We start from the raw sequence: 13,301 nt of genomic DNA, 5'->3' as shown, positions 1-13,301 counted from the left end.
TACAAGGTCTAAATCTTTGTGGGGTTTTTTTAACCAAAAGTAACAGGTAATCCTTCAGGCTTACGACCACAATTAAGCCCAGAATTTCAGCTGCTAAGCAAGGCAGTTGTTCGTTCAGTCATGCCCCATTTTACAAGCTTTTTGCCAAGGTTGTTAAGTGAATCAGTGCAGTTGGTAAGTGAATCAGGTGGTCGTTAAGCAGAATCTGGCTTCCCGCATTGCTTCTCAGAAGCTGGCTACGATGGTCACAAATGTTGGTCACATGACCCCAGGATGCTGCCACTTCGTAAACACGTGCCAAGTTGCCAAGCACCCAAATTTTAATCACATGACCATGAGGACGCTGCAACCGTCGTATGTGTGAAAACTGGTCGTAAGTGACTTTTCCGGTGCCGTTGTAACTTCGAAGGTCACTAAACAAATGGTTGTAAGTGTAGGATTACCTGTATTGCCTAGCAAAAATTGGAATGTGGAATTTTGATTTAATTTCATCTTCATCATTTGCTTCTCCTCAGCCTTGATTTAATATGCTAGCATTAAACACCTAACTGTGTATAGGAGAGCTGGCGGACTGCAAAAAGAGTAGGGCCCTTCTCGGTAAGTGGCACTACAACCACAGGACTCCTTCCCTGCAACAATTCATCAGGCTCCTTTAATCTTTCCGCCACCACCACCATCACCATCACCAACGCATACAGGTAGTCCTTGACTTACGACCACAGTCGAGCCCAAAATTTACATTGCTAAGTGAGACATTTGTTAAGTGAGTTTTGCCCCATTTTACCACCTTTCCTGCCACAGTTGTTCAGTGAATCAGTGCAGCTGTTAAGTTAGTGACTCAGTTGTTAAGCGAATCTGGATTTCCCCATTGACTTTACTTGTCAGAAGATCCCAAAAGATGCTCACATGACCCTCCCGGGACACTCCAACCGTCATAAATATGAATGGGTTGTCAAGTGTCTGGATTTTGACCACATGATCATGGGGATGCTGCAACCGTTGTGTGAAAAACGATCATAAGTCACTTTTTTCAATGCCCTTGTTAACTTCGGTCACTAAATAAACTGTTGTTCTACCTGTACATGTCTGTTTGTGCGCATGCTCAATAACAATTTGCTTCAGGACGTACTCAAAACTAATACCTCTCCCACTTATATTTTCTATTGATGGCAACTGCAATAATAGTCCATGAACTGGTACATGCGTAATTCTGTATTTATTTATTTTTGGCATATTTATGTAGCGTATATTGGTGGTGGTGACCCTTTGAGAGCTGTGTGCAACGAAATTTCATTTTAATGTATGCCAATTAGTGTACATTCAAAGTGACAATAAAGTTATTATTCTATTCTATTCTATTCTATCTGGTTCATTGAAGAGTTACGGGAAATCTGATTGGCGAAGAGATGATGATGATGATGACAACGACAACAACAACAACAACAACAAATGTATGATATCATGCATGCAATTATAGGGATGCGGTGGCTCAGTGGGTTAGGATGTTGAGCTTGTCGATCAGAAGGTCGGCAGCTTGGCGGGTCGAATCCCGAGTGCCGCGTAACAGAGTGAGTGCCTGTTACTCGTCCCAGCTTCTGCCAACCTAGCAGTTCGAAAGCACGTAAAAATGCAAGTAGAAAAATAGGGACCACCACGGTGGGAAGGTAACAGCTTTCCGTGCGCCTTTGGCATCTAGTCATGCCGGCCACATGACCACGGAGACGTCCTCGGACAAGCGCTGGCTTTGAAACGGACATGAGCACCGGCCCCTAGAGTTGGAAACGACTAGCACGCATGTGCGGGGGAACCTTTACCTTTACCTTATGCATGCAATACCAAAGTACAATGGTCGGCTATCACTACAGGAGGAAAATTCAGGAAATACCTGAATATCTGAAGCTTCAGGTATCTTCTGGCATTCTATGCAATCCTTGCCAAGGAACACACTTGTTGCTAGACAACACTATTTACATTTGTATAAACTTTTTTTCTGTTATTATATACTCCCTGTTCTCCCCCCTCCCAAATTGAAGGCAGCATATGGTAACGTAAGGCAGTCTAACTGATGTGTGCATACAAGATGGGCAGGATATAATTTTTGCAAGATGCAATGCACACACAGGCACACACAAAAACACAAAAATTGAACTCAGTGAATCATATTTCTGCTTCCTACCTTTAGTGAAGGGAGGAAAAGAGTTTTCCCCCTCCACTTTATTGTAAGAACTCTGCAAAATAAATTGAGAAACAGTGACTGGTGAAGGCCACACAGTGAAATTCATTGCTCAGGGGGACCTGAATAAAATCCAATCTTTTAAACGCTTCACTATTGAGGTGATTGATTTGACTGAACTGAAATTTGCTTTTGATCCGCAATACCTTTTCTAATTCATCTTCTCCCAAAGAAGGGAAAGAAATAAGTAAACACTGTTCAGCAATATTTCTTTCACATAACCCCATCTAGCCCATCTGAACATTTCAGTCACTTCAAAGAGAAAACACCATAAAACAAGGTAAACATGAGATATAAAAATGCCTGCATATGGAAAATCGGTGTAGGGGAGGGGGGAACCCGCCCCTAAATTTAGACAAGGGTGCTCAGACGTTCCAGCAGTCCCTACTAGACGTTCATTTTTTTCTTTGAAAATGTGTCGCTTTTCATCTGAACTGAAGAAGCAAAAACATTTTCAAACAAAAAAACCAAGAAAGTCCCGTTGCCTTTTGAAAAAAGCACCTTTGGGACAATCATGACCTGAATGATTGAGACACTCCTTAGACATTCAAAGATTCCAGCAGGGCACCTGTTGCTGGGGGGGGGGGCACCTAACAAGAACATGTGTGCATTCTCCCTACATTGTTGTGACTTTTCCTGGAGAAGTATTGCTGCCATTACACTGGTCTCAAGCATCCAGGTTTTGCAATACTTCATTATGGCAAATAAAAGTGAGCCATCAGGAGAGATCTTTCCGTGTTGGCTAAATAAATACATAACTGGGAAACCGGAGAGATTTTCCAGAAGGAACAAGCAAGCTTCAGCAGCCGAAAAGCTAGAGCAACTCATCTAGGAATGAAAGTTGATCTCTAGTGCTTGATTCCGGATTCATGAAATGGAAAGGAGCACCCTGGGAGAGCCTATTAAAACAGGAGGATTTGATAACTCATGCAGAAAATTCACAACACTGAATGAGATTTTTTTACTACTCCCCCACCCTCACCCCAAAAGAGAACAGATCCAGCACAGCTGAGGACGAGGCTTAGAGAACATCCTTGTATGGCTGAGGTTGCAGAGCAGGCTCTTCTCAGGTTAATGTAAGCATTACAGGTAGTCCTCGACTTACAACAGTTCATTTGGTGACTGTTCAAAGTTACGACGGCACTGGAAAAAAGTGACCGTTTCTCCCACTTATGACCATTGTAGCATCCCCACGGTCACGCGTTCAAAATTCGGACACTTGGCAACTGACTCACAGTTATGATGGTTGCAGTGTCCCAGGGTCATGAAATCACCTTTTCCGATCTTCTGACAAGCAAAGTCAATGGGGAAAGCCAGATTCACTTTACAACTGTGTTACTAACTTAACAACTGCAGTGATTCACTCAACAACTGTGGTAAGAAAGGTCGCACAATGGGGCAAATGTCTCCCTTAGCAACATAAATTTTGCACTCCGTTGTGATCGTTAACTGAGGACTACCTGTTTTGTTTGGGTTTTTTCCTCACTTGCTCCAGTGTTCTGGGGGGGGTGTCTCACGACAGTCTGATTGCTAAACTGCAAGGGATTGGTACCATCATGGTCATCATCACCATGATCACCATCATGAGTTCCCTTCCTCCCTCGCCTTCTCGATCCGATCCAGTCCTGCCTCTCCCTTCCCAGATGCAGATGTGCATCGCCTTGCAGCCGCTCCGAAGACTTTCCCCCAAAACCAAGCTGAACAACGACAGCTGCCACAGAGGTGGCAAAAAACCCCGAACCACGAAAGGCAGAGCCGGAGCCGCCGCTTTCCTCGCCTGGGTCTGCCGGGTCACGGCTCTCCCACGCCAAATCTCCGGAAGAGAAGGAAGGAAGGAAGAAAGGCAGGGAGGGAGGGAGGAAGGGAGGAAGGAAGGAAGACGGCATGAACCTACCGGCTTCCCACGAGCTGGAAGAGGAGCGGGAGGTGCGCGGGCGTCAGTCGCCTCCAGGACGCCGATTGCCGGCTGCGGCGGGCTCCGTTGCAGGCTCAGCACCGCCGGCTCGCTCTTCCCATCTCCCCAGCCTCTATAGCCTCTATAGCCAAGGAGAGAGGCTGAGACCGGGGGAGGGCGTAGCACAACCGGACACAGATGCGAACAGCTGCAGGAAGTGACCGCAGAGCCAAAATGGAGGGGGAGGAGACTCGGGGAAACTACCCTGCCACGTCTCCTCCCAGAGCGCCTGAATCTTCCAGGCGCGACCGAGGCGCTTTTCGCCGCTGCGGGCTTCATCCCCCCCCCCTCCCGACAGCCGGAGAGCCTCCGAGCGCGCTGGACCACAACTCCCAGGATGCCGATTCCCAGGACCGAAGCCCAGTATCTTTTCCCCCCCCCCTTTTTTTTTTAAAAAAATCCCATTTATATCCCGCCCTTCCGGCTTACAATCTAAAGCAGGGGTCTTCAAACTCGGCCCTTTTATGACTCATGGACTTCAACTCCCAGAATTCCTCAGCCAGGCACACTGGCTGAGGAATTCTGGGAGTTGAAGTCCATGAGTCATAAAAGGGCCGAGTTTGAAGACCCCTGATCTAAAGCACAAATCAATGTGCTTAGCAATAGCCTTCATTCTATGTATATTTATTTATTTATTTAATTTATGCCTGCTTATTAGGGCTTTTTGGTACTGTCCATACTAGGGTAGTGACAGATTTTATTTTCCTGGGCTCCAAGATCACTGCAGATGGGGACTGTAGCCAAGAAATTAAAAGACGCTTGCTCCTCGGGAGGAAAGCCATGGCAAATCTAGACAGCACGCTAAAAAGCAGAGACGTCACCCTGTCAACAAAAGTGCGTATAGTCAAGGCTATGGTCTTCCCAGTTGCAATGTATGGCAGTGAAAGTTGGACCATAAGAAAGGCTGAACGCCAAAGAATTGAGGCCTTTGAACTATGGTGCTGGAGAAGACTCCTGCGAGTCCCTTGGACTGCAAGGCGATCAAACCAGTCAGTCCTAGAGGAGATCAATCCTGACTGCTCTTTAGAAGGCCAGATCCTGAAGCTAAAACTCAAATACTTTGGCCACCTAATGAGAAGGAAGGACTCACTGGAGAAGAGCCTAATGCTGGGAAAGATTGAGGGCAATAGAAGAAGGGGATGACAGAGAATGAGGTGGCTGGATGGAGTCACTGAAGCAGTAGGCGTGAGCTTAAATGGACTCCAGAAGATGGTAGAGGACAGGAAGGCCTGGAGGAACGTTGTCCATAGGGTCGCAACTTCGCAACTAACACAACTTTAACGCAACTTTGCAACTAACAACAACATTAGGGCTTTGCCCTCCCCCCAAGCGGCATTATTACAAAGTCAGCTTATTGCCCCCAACAATCTGGGTCCTCATTTTACCTACCTCGGAAGGATGGAAGGCTGAGTCAACCTTGAGCCTGGTGGGACTCGAACCTGCACTAATTGCAGGCAGCTGGTGTTACTTAAGGAGGCATTAGCCCACTGCTCCACCAAGGCTCTTAATCTTACATTTGGGAAATCCTAGGGGAGGTGGGGGGGGAAAAACACCACGCTGCAAGGATGCCTCGGATTTTGCAGACCCGGTTAAGGAGTTAACCGATGTCTCCCCTGCCGCGCGGTTCAGGTTAAGCCACTGCTGCGTTGAACGACTGTTGGACGTGGCCGATGCACGCTAACCGATGTCAAAGGGATCACAGTATAATTAAGCCTGGCGTGTGCCCCTAATTTTGTGTATGGGTATCCAGAGAATTGCTGCTTTCCCCCCTCCCCCCCCCCCCGGCCACTGTAAAGTAACAAGAGTGTATAGTTTTGTAAACCACCGAAAGAAGAACACTTTTATGACGGCGTGTAATTCTATAAGTGGAGTATTGCCTTTTAAAAAAAAAACAAAGAATCGTGGAGTTGAGCATTTAGGGTTTTGAATTCCATCTCCCTCTTGTTGAAAGCAGTGATGCAAACAACCCCCCCCCCCAAAAAAAAATCCGTACACCGAATAGCCCAGGGTTATTGCTGCAAAATCTAGATGGTCACTAGATGGCACTGAACTTCCAGACTCTCAGTTGTCATCCAAGGTTGCTTGGCCTGAAGTTTAGAGCCCAGACAAGGAATAAACACTGGAGATCACGAGTGAAGTCTCCCCCTCCCGTTAGTACTAATTAGAAGCAGGGCTTTTTTTCTTATAGAACACTCAGAACGGAGTTCCGGCACCTTTTTTGGATGGAACCTTGTAGGGTAGGCAAGGCGGGTTGTATGACGTGTGAGTTCCGGCAACTTTTTCTTTTACAAAAAAAACACTGATTAGAAGTGGGCGCTTTTTCCTCATTATATCATAACCTTATACAGGCAGCATAGTCTCTCACTCTCTCTCGCTTTCTTTCTAAGCCGTGATATATATATATATTTAGCTTAGTGCAGGGGTAGGCAACCTCGGCTCTTTTGTGACTCATGGACTTCAACTTCCAGAATTCCTGAGTCAGCTGTGCTGACTCAGGAATTCTGGGAGTTGAAGTCCATGAGTCACAAAAGAGCCGAGGTTGCCTATCCCTGGCTTAGTGGGATTACACACCTACGGTAGCAAACTGTGATTCCCCAAATCCTGATGCCGGGTCAGGGCTCTCCCACACCAAATCTAGCAAATAAGGCTTAGCGTGATATTTAAACCCAAGCTAGTTTATTTAACAATAGTTTACTGATAACAGATTAATTGGCTTTATGAATCTAATCACTGCCTGCAACACAATGGTTGGATTACTCCTTTTCTATATATAAAACATGCTGTCAAAATGCTAAATTATTTTTTTTTAGCCATTAACCTTCTAGTTGCTTCACATTAAGCATTCTGAGAGTTAAAAAAATTTACACTACAGGGCTGTGTTTTGTTTTTAAGTTCCATTCAACTGTGTCCACTTTTTGGAGACTGCCTGGACAAGTCCCTGCAGTTTTCTCGGCCAGGTTTTTCCAAAGTGGTTTTATATTGCCTCCTTCCTAAGGCTGAGAGAAGGTGACTAGCCAAAGGTCACCCAGATGGCCTTGTAGCCAAGGTGAGTTTGGAATTCACAGGCTGACAAAACCAAGAGAAACACGAGAGAGCAGCAAAGGATACATGTCATGCTATTTTGCTCCCATCTAGTGGGTTTCTAGATTTTTGCAGCTCAGATATCATCTTGCTTCAAGATACGAAGGATCTTTAAAAATAAAAAGGTAAAGCTAAAAAGTTTCCTATGTCCGGTCAGGTCTGACTCTAGCGGCTGGTGCTCATCTCCATTTCTTAATTGAGGGAGCCTGCATTGTCCAAAAACACTTCTGCGGTCATGTGGCCAACATGACTACACACCAAGGGACACAGAATGCTGTTACCTTCCCATAGAGGTGGTACAAATTTATTGACTTGCACTGTGCTTCACTCTGAAAACTGGGCTGCAGTTAACACACCCCCATAAAAATACATACAGTAATTCAAATATTTACACTAAGCATTTTACAGTGGTTAAAGGCATGGAAAACATTGAAACCTATCCTCATTTCTACATAGAGCCTTGGTGGAGCAGTGGGCTAATGCCTCCTTAAGTAACACCAGCTGCCTGCAATTAGTGCAGGTTCGCATCCCACCAGGCTCAAGGTTGACTCAGCCTTCCATCCTTCCGAGGTAGGTAAAATGAGGAGCCAGATTGTTGGGGGCAATAAGCTGACTTTGTAATAATGCCGCTTGGGGTGTGTGTGAAAGCCCTAATAAGCAGGCATATACATAGAATGAAGGCTACTGCTAAGCTTGTAAGCCGCCCTGAGTCTTCGGAGAAGGGCGGGATATAAATGGAATTAAAATAAAAATAAAATATCACATTAACAGTAATCATCCAGGAACAAAAAGCAGGTGTCAAAATGCAGCAGCTTTGCTATTGGTTGTTTTGTGTTTCACCCAAGTGATGTGTCATGATTTACTCCTTCTGAAATGAATAGAGTTGAAGCTAAAATTCTTTTCAAAGAAGCCCGATGTGAATTAGAATATTCTACTTCAGAGGAACCAGTACTGTCAACAAGTGATATTTATTAAAATAAACTAAATGCAAATGAAATAAGTCTTATTAACATTATTTAACATTTCAACAAGACAGTTGTTGAGTTTTGCCCCATTTTAGGACCCTTCTTGCCACAGCTGTTAAGTGAACAACTGCAGTTAAGTTAGTATCCCGTTTTTTTAAGTGAAGCTGGCAAAAAGGTGATCACAAGAACCCAGGACACCAGTTGCCAAGTGTCCAAATTTTGATCACATGACTGTGGGGATGTGGTAACAGTTGTCCATGTGAAAAACGGTCATGTCGTTTTTTTTAGTCTCATTGTAACTTTGTTCACTAAATGAATGGTTGTAAGTTGAGGACCATCTGTATAAGCAAGAAGAATACATGTATATCTCATATGGAATAGGTCATATTAATTATCCTATTAATTATTCAAATTTAGCCCAAAAGGTTGCACAGATAGAGCAAATGGAAACCATATGAATTAATATTTCATTTCCTGAATTGCAGCTCTAACAGGAAGGCTAGTGCAACTAACACTTATTCAATATTCACTGAGACATGAAATACACAAGCACATTAACTCTTGTTCCTGGCATCTGTTGGAACCACTCTCCCAGCTTAGGACTCACAGCCCCAAGTGCTCCTGTTACCATGGGTATCATTTTTTGCTTTTATTTTCCACATCCCCTCTAATACTTCCTTCAGGCCCCAATATTTTTCCAGTGTCTCATATTCCTTCTTCTCCCAGATGTTGCTGTCCCTTGGTATCACTGTATCTATCACCATCTTCTGCTTCTTGTCTTCTACTACAATGTCTGTTTGATTTAAGGTTGACTCAGCCTTCCATCCTTCCGAGGTCGGTAAAATGAAATCCCAAATTGTTGGAGGCAATATGCTGACTCTCTAAACTGCTTAGAAAGGGCTGTGAAGCACTGAGAAGTGGTATATAAGTCTAAGTGCTATTGCTATTTCTATTGATTGAGCAGTACCTGCCTGTCCATCTGGATCTGGAAGTTCCACAGGATCTCAGCCCTCTTAATTCTCCATGACCTTCTGTGGAAATCTTCATCCAGACTTGGGAAGATCTAGTCTGCACACCATGCAGATGTTCCTGTATATAAGCCAACGGGTTGGTTGTGCCTTTTCATGCAAGCTGTTCCTTCCTACCTGCCTTATATCCTGTTACTAAGTGTTGGACAGCCTCTCTGCAGTCTGCAACTTGGGTCCTGTATATACATGTGTGGGATCCTGTATGTACACAAACACACAATTTGTACATTGCCCTACTGGCAACAACTCTGGGCTATTTTTGCTTAATTAGGAACTATTTTTTTATTTTAAAAAAGCTTCATAATCTGGATTTTAAGATGCATTGTTTTGCACAATATCCCTAGTTGGTTGTAATTACACTGTCCTTCTATTTGCTTTGAGTAAACTTCAAAATCTTGAAACTGTCTTAAGGGTCTCTAAATGACTGGAAATACTGCTTAGTCCTTCCCTAACGGCAGAACCTGGAAAAGAGTAATCTAGAGCAACAAGGCCATTATTATGGAACAATAGTATGGAACAATCATTTTTTAGAGATCATTAGGCTTTAAGTACAATTGTGGAGAACAACTCTAATACTGCTAGCACATTAAATAATATTCACATTATTATCCAGCACAGCTGCAATGGAATTTCTATAATGAAAATGGATCACTCTGAATGAGAGCTGGTCTGGTCTAGTGGTTAATGGCTGGACTAGCAGTGGGGAAATTTAAACCTAATTTAAATTGCCTTTAGGCACAGAAGCTAATTGGATGATTTCAGGCTGGCCACTTTCAGCTCTAAGGAGATAGTGACAAAATATATTGTTGCCTGGATAACTACATGGCCTTGTCCCGGTAGTCTCCAGGAATGAGTCAAAGGCAAAACAGAAAAACAAACAAACCTCTTACTGGTAAATGATGTAGACTAACTATAACTTTCACATGATGCCTCAGAAGCATTTGGCTGGCTAGTTCCCATCTTCCTTGTTTAATGATTCATGACAATATAGTAACAGCCATATTAGTCCCAGTCTAGTCCAATTATTTCTAGACTTAATTCCAAATCTTTGTTCTAATCTTTCAAGCCCTAAGCTAACTATTCCAAAAACAGCCTTTTTCAAAATGACCCTTGTTAATTATTAGAGTCAAGTACTATAATTACTAGTTAACTCCTTGTGAGACATACATCAGAAAGGGCTTTCTATTCTATTCTAACTATTCTACATTATTACTATACAAGAAAAATTTCCTGATAGAACAATTAAATGGAATGACTTGCTTCCATATTTAACCAGTTGATGGAATTCATCAATCTTCTTAGTAGCTGCATCCAGCATGATGCCATGTTCATAATTTCTGACAAAAGGAATAGTCCAATTACGGTATTCCAAATTCTATAATAAGTACCTGTTTTCTAACACTTGGCATTTTGGACTTTCCAGGATTAGGTATCCATTTGTACTATGGATGAGTAACCATTGTACATTCTATTAGCTGACAATATCAATCATCAGGTCATGACTAATTGCAAATCACTGCATCCCTGCCCTTCCAAAACATGGCTCCACCAGATACCCTCAAAAATCCTTAAAGAATCACAGGGAGTAACACATGATTCAGTACAGGATGACTATCTATATCGTTTTTATATTTGTATGCTGCAAAAGCTGGCCACCTGTGATAAGAGGAAATGGGTTAACAACAATTCTTAGGAACTCCTTCCTTTCAAGGGGGAGGCAACTTTCACCCAGCAGAAAACTTCACCAACTGTAGCTTTCACCAGCAGCTCTCACAAATACACACATATTGCCACACATTTCCATACTATTTAACAGCCCAACCAAGGAATCTCCAAGACCCCCACCCATACTGACGGGCAAACCATTAGAATATAAAATGTGAGCAAACCCTACTTCTGACTAGCACTGATGTTACCTGGTTGTTTGGGTAATGATTTTTTTTAAAAAATTCCATTTATATCCCGCCCTTCTCCGAAGACTCAGGGCGGCTTACAAGCTTAGCAGTATGTCTGCAAAATGTCTGCAAGAAAACAACCAAGCTCAGAGCACCAAGGACACCACATTTCAACCCTGATTTATATATTCGCCATGTATTTGATTACACACCATGAAGTTGTTAGTAGTGAGACACTTAGTGACCATACTGATAGATAGATAGATATATAGCCAGTTTCCTGCAGGGGGTGAAGGCGTTTTAGATCTATCTCCCTTATGTATGAAACCAACTGGCGGCGCCTGGAATGGCTGCGGCTGCATTGGCTCTTGAAGGTGAATAGTTTTGGGAGGGATAGTAAGGGCTATAGGCCACATGATCAGGAAGATTTTAACGTGTTTGAGCAACATGGTGGAACTAAGGTAACATATGACATACGACCGACAATCTTTGCTGGCCTGGCGAGTTTCTAGTTATTTTAGAACTGTTGGTGAGACCGTTAAAAGTCATTGGTGCTGTTTGAATTTGTTCTACCAGCAGCAAGATCTGACTGCTGGCCCAGTGATGGATTCTACTGCAAATCAGGGCTGTTTCCAGAGGAGGTAGAGGAGGAGAGGACCTGGAGCTTATGGAGTGAAGGAACTGGATGAGGCTGTTGGCAGGCCCAAAGGAAGAGAGAGAGGCTTTTGGCGAAAAGAAGCAAGGCCTCTTTAAGGAAAGGGTGGAAGTCAGGATCAGAAAAAGGAAAGAAGGCGAGGTTGTCAAAATACAAGCGAATTTGAGGGCTAATCCACATGGAGCCCCATTTCCATCTGTCCTGTTTGCCATCGTTCACTCCCTAGAGACTAAAATGGACAATGTGAAATTTGAGCGGGCCCCGGAACAAGGAGTATATATGAGAGCTGTATGCAACGAGAGCTTTGAGAGCTGTATGCAACGAAATTTCATTTTGATGTATGCCAATTGGTGTACATTCAAAGTGACAATAAAGTTATCATCATCAACTGGGTGACTTTGGGCCACTCACTCTCTCTGTCAGTCCAACCCACCTCACAGGGCTGTTGTTGTAGGGAAGGGAGGTAGGAGTGTCAGGTCTGCACATCAAGATCAAAAAGCCACATTCTAAGTTGGTCTGTTCTGTAGCGGTAGCTTTGGAGACCTGTGACATACGGCTTAGCGCTCCATGCTATTCCCTACAGATTGTGTCTTATTCAATACGCCAGAGTTAGGCGAACCAAGACTAATTACAATGTAGGAATAAAAGTTTCTCCATTTCGCGCCCCACCCCCACTTATCGCTCCAACCACCCGCACACCTCTCAAAACACCGCGCTTGCGTCACTCAGAGACGCATGCGCTTTGGAAACCGATCGGTGCCTACCATCGGATTTCCCCCTCTCCTCCCCCGCCCCCGCCCCCGCCTCTCATCCTTCCTTTCCCTCCCTCCCTCCCAACCCCAACCCCCCCCCCCGCGCTCGGCCTCTTTTCTTCCCAACGGCCGTCGTCGGGTCTGCATCCGGGGTCGCCTCCTTTCGCTTCCTGTTTGGAGGGGGAGGGGGAGGGGCGTCGGCGGGTGTTTTTGTTTGTTTGTAGGGTGGAGCGAAGGCGGAAGGGAGAAAAGAAGAAAAGGGGGGGGAGGAGGAGGAGGAGGTGGGAAGAAAAGAAAGGAAAGAAAGAAAAGCGCCCAATGGAAGGCCGAGCCCGCGGCGCTCGTGCGCCCGTCCGCTAAAAAAAAAAAAAAGGAGAGCGCGAGCGGCGCGCGCGCGCGCGCTCGCAGGTCTGTCAAACACCGAGGGCAGCGCGTGTCTGTGTGTGTGCGCGCGCGCGCGGGCGCCCGCCCGCCCCGCCCCCCCCTCCCCACCGACCCGCTGGAACCTTCGCAGGAGGAGGAGGAGGAGGAGCGGGCGACCGCGTCTGAGGGAAGCTGGGCGAGGAGACAGGTTTACCACACACACACACACACACACCGCCGCTTTCCTCTGAGGGGGGGGGGTTGGATCGACTCCGGTCCACGCGAGGCCGGCCAAGGTGAGTGAAGCGGCCAAGGGATGGTCGGCACCCGAGAACGGAGGGTTGGCTTGGCGGGCGGAGGCGTCCGCGGTGACGG

General features: G+C 45.1%; 2 protein-coding genes across 4 annotated transcripts in view; one reads left to right on the top strand and one right to left on the bottom strand.

Moving 5' to 3' along the window:
• ZMAT3 (zinc finger matrin-type 3) overlaps positions 1 to 4,325 on the bottom strand; it is a 24,225-nt gene extending 19,900 nt beyond the window's left edge. For both annotated transcript variants that reach the window (XM_081329053.1, XM_081329054.1), the window contains exon 1: positions 4,128 to 4,325. The gene's annotated coding sequence lies outside the window, so the exon portion shown is untranslated. The remainder of the gene's footprint in view (positions 1 to 4,127) is intronic.
• Positions 4,326 to 12,773: 8,448 nt separating this feature from the next.
• PIK3CA (phosphatidylinositol-4,5-bisphosphate 3-kinase catalytic subunit alpha) overlaps positions 12,774 to 13,301 on the top strand; it is a 41,174-nt gene continuing 40,646 nt past the window's right edge. For both annotated transcript variants that reach the window (XM_081328367.1, XM_081328368.1), the window contains exon 1: positions 12,774 to 13,222. The gene's annotated coding sequence lies outside the window, so the exon portion shown is untranslated. The remainder of the gene's footprint in view (positions 13,223 to 13,301) is intronic.

Source organism: Vipera berus, assembly GCF_964194415.1.
Source record: "Vipera berus genome assembly, chromosome: 5".
Classification (NCBI taxonomy): Eukaryota; Metazoa; Chordata; class Lepidosauria; order Squamata; family Viperidae; genus Vipera; species Vipera berus.
The sequence above is the reverse complement of the archived record's forward strand: the minus strand, read 5'-3'. Positions and strand labels throughout refer to the sequence as shown.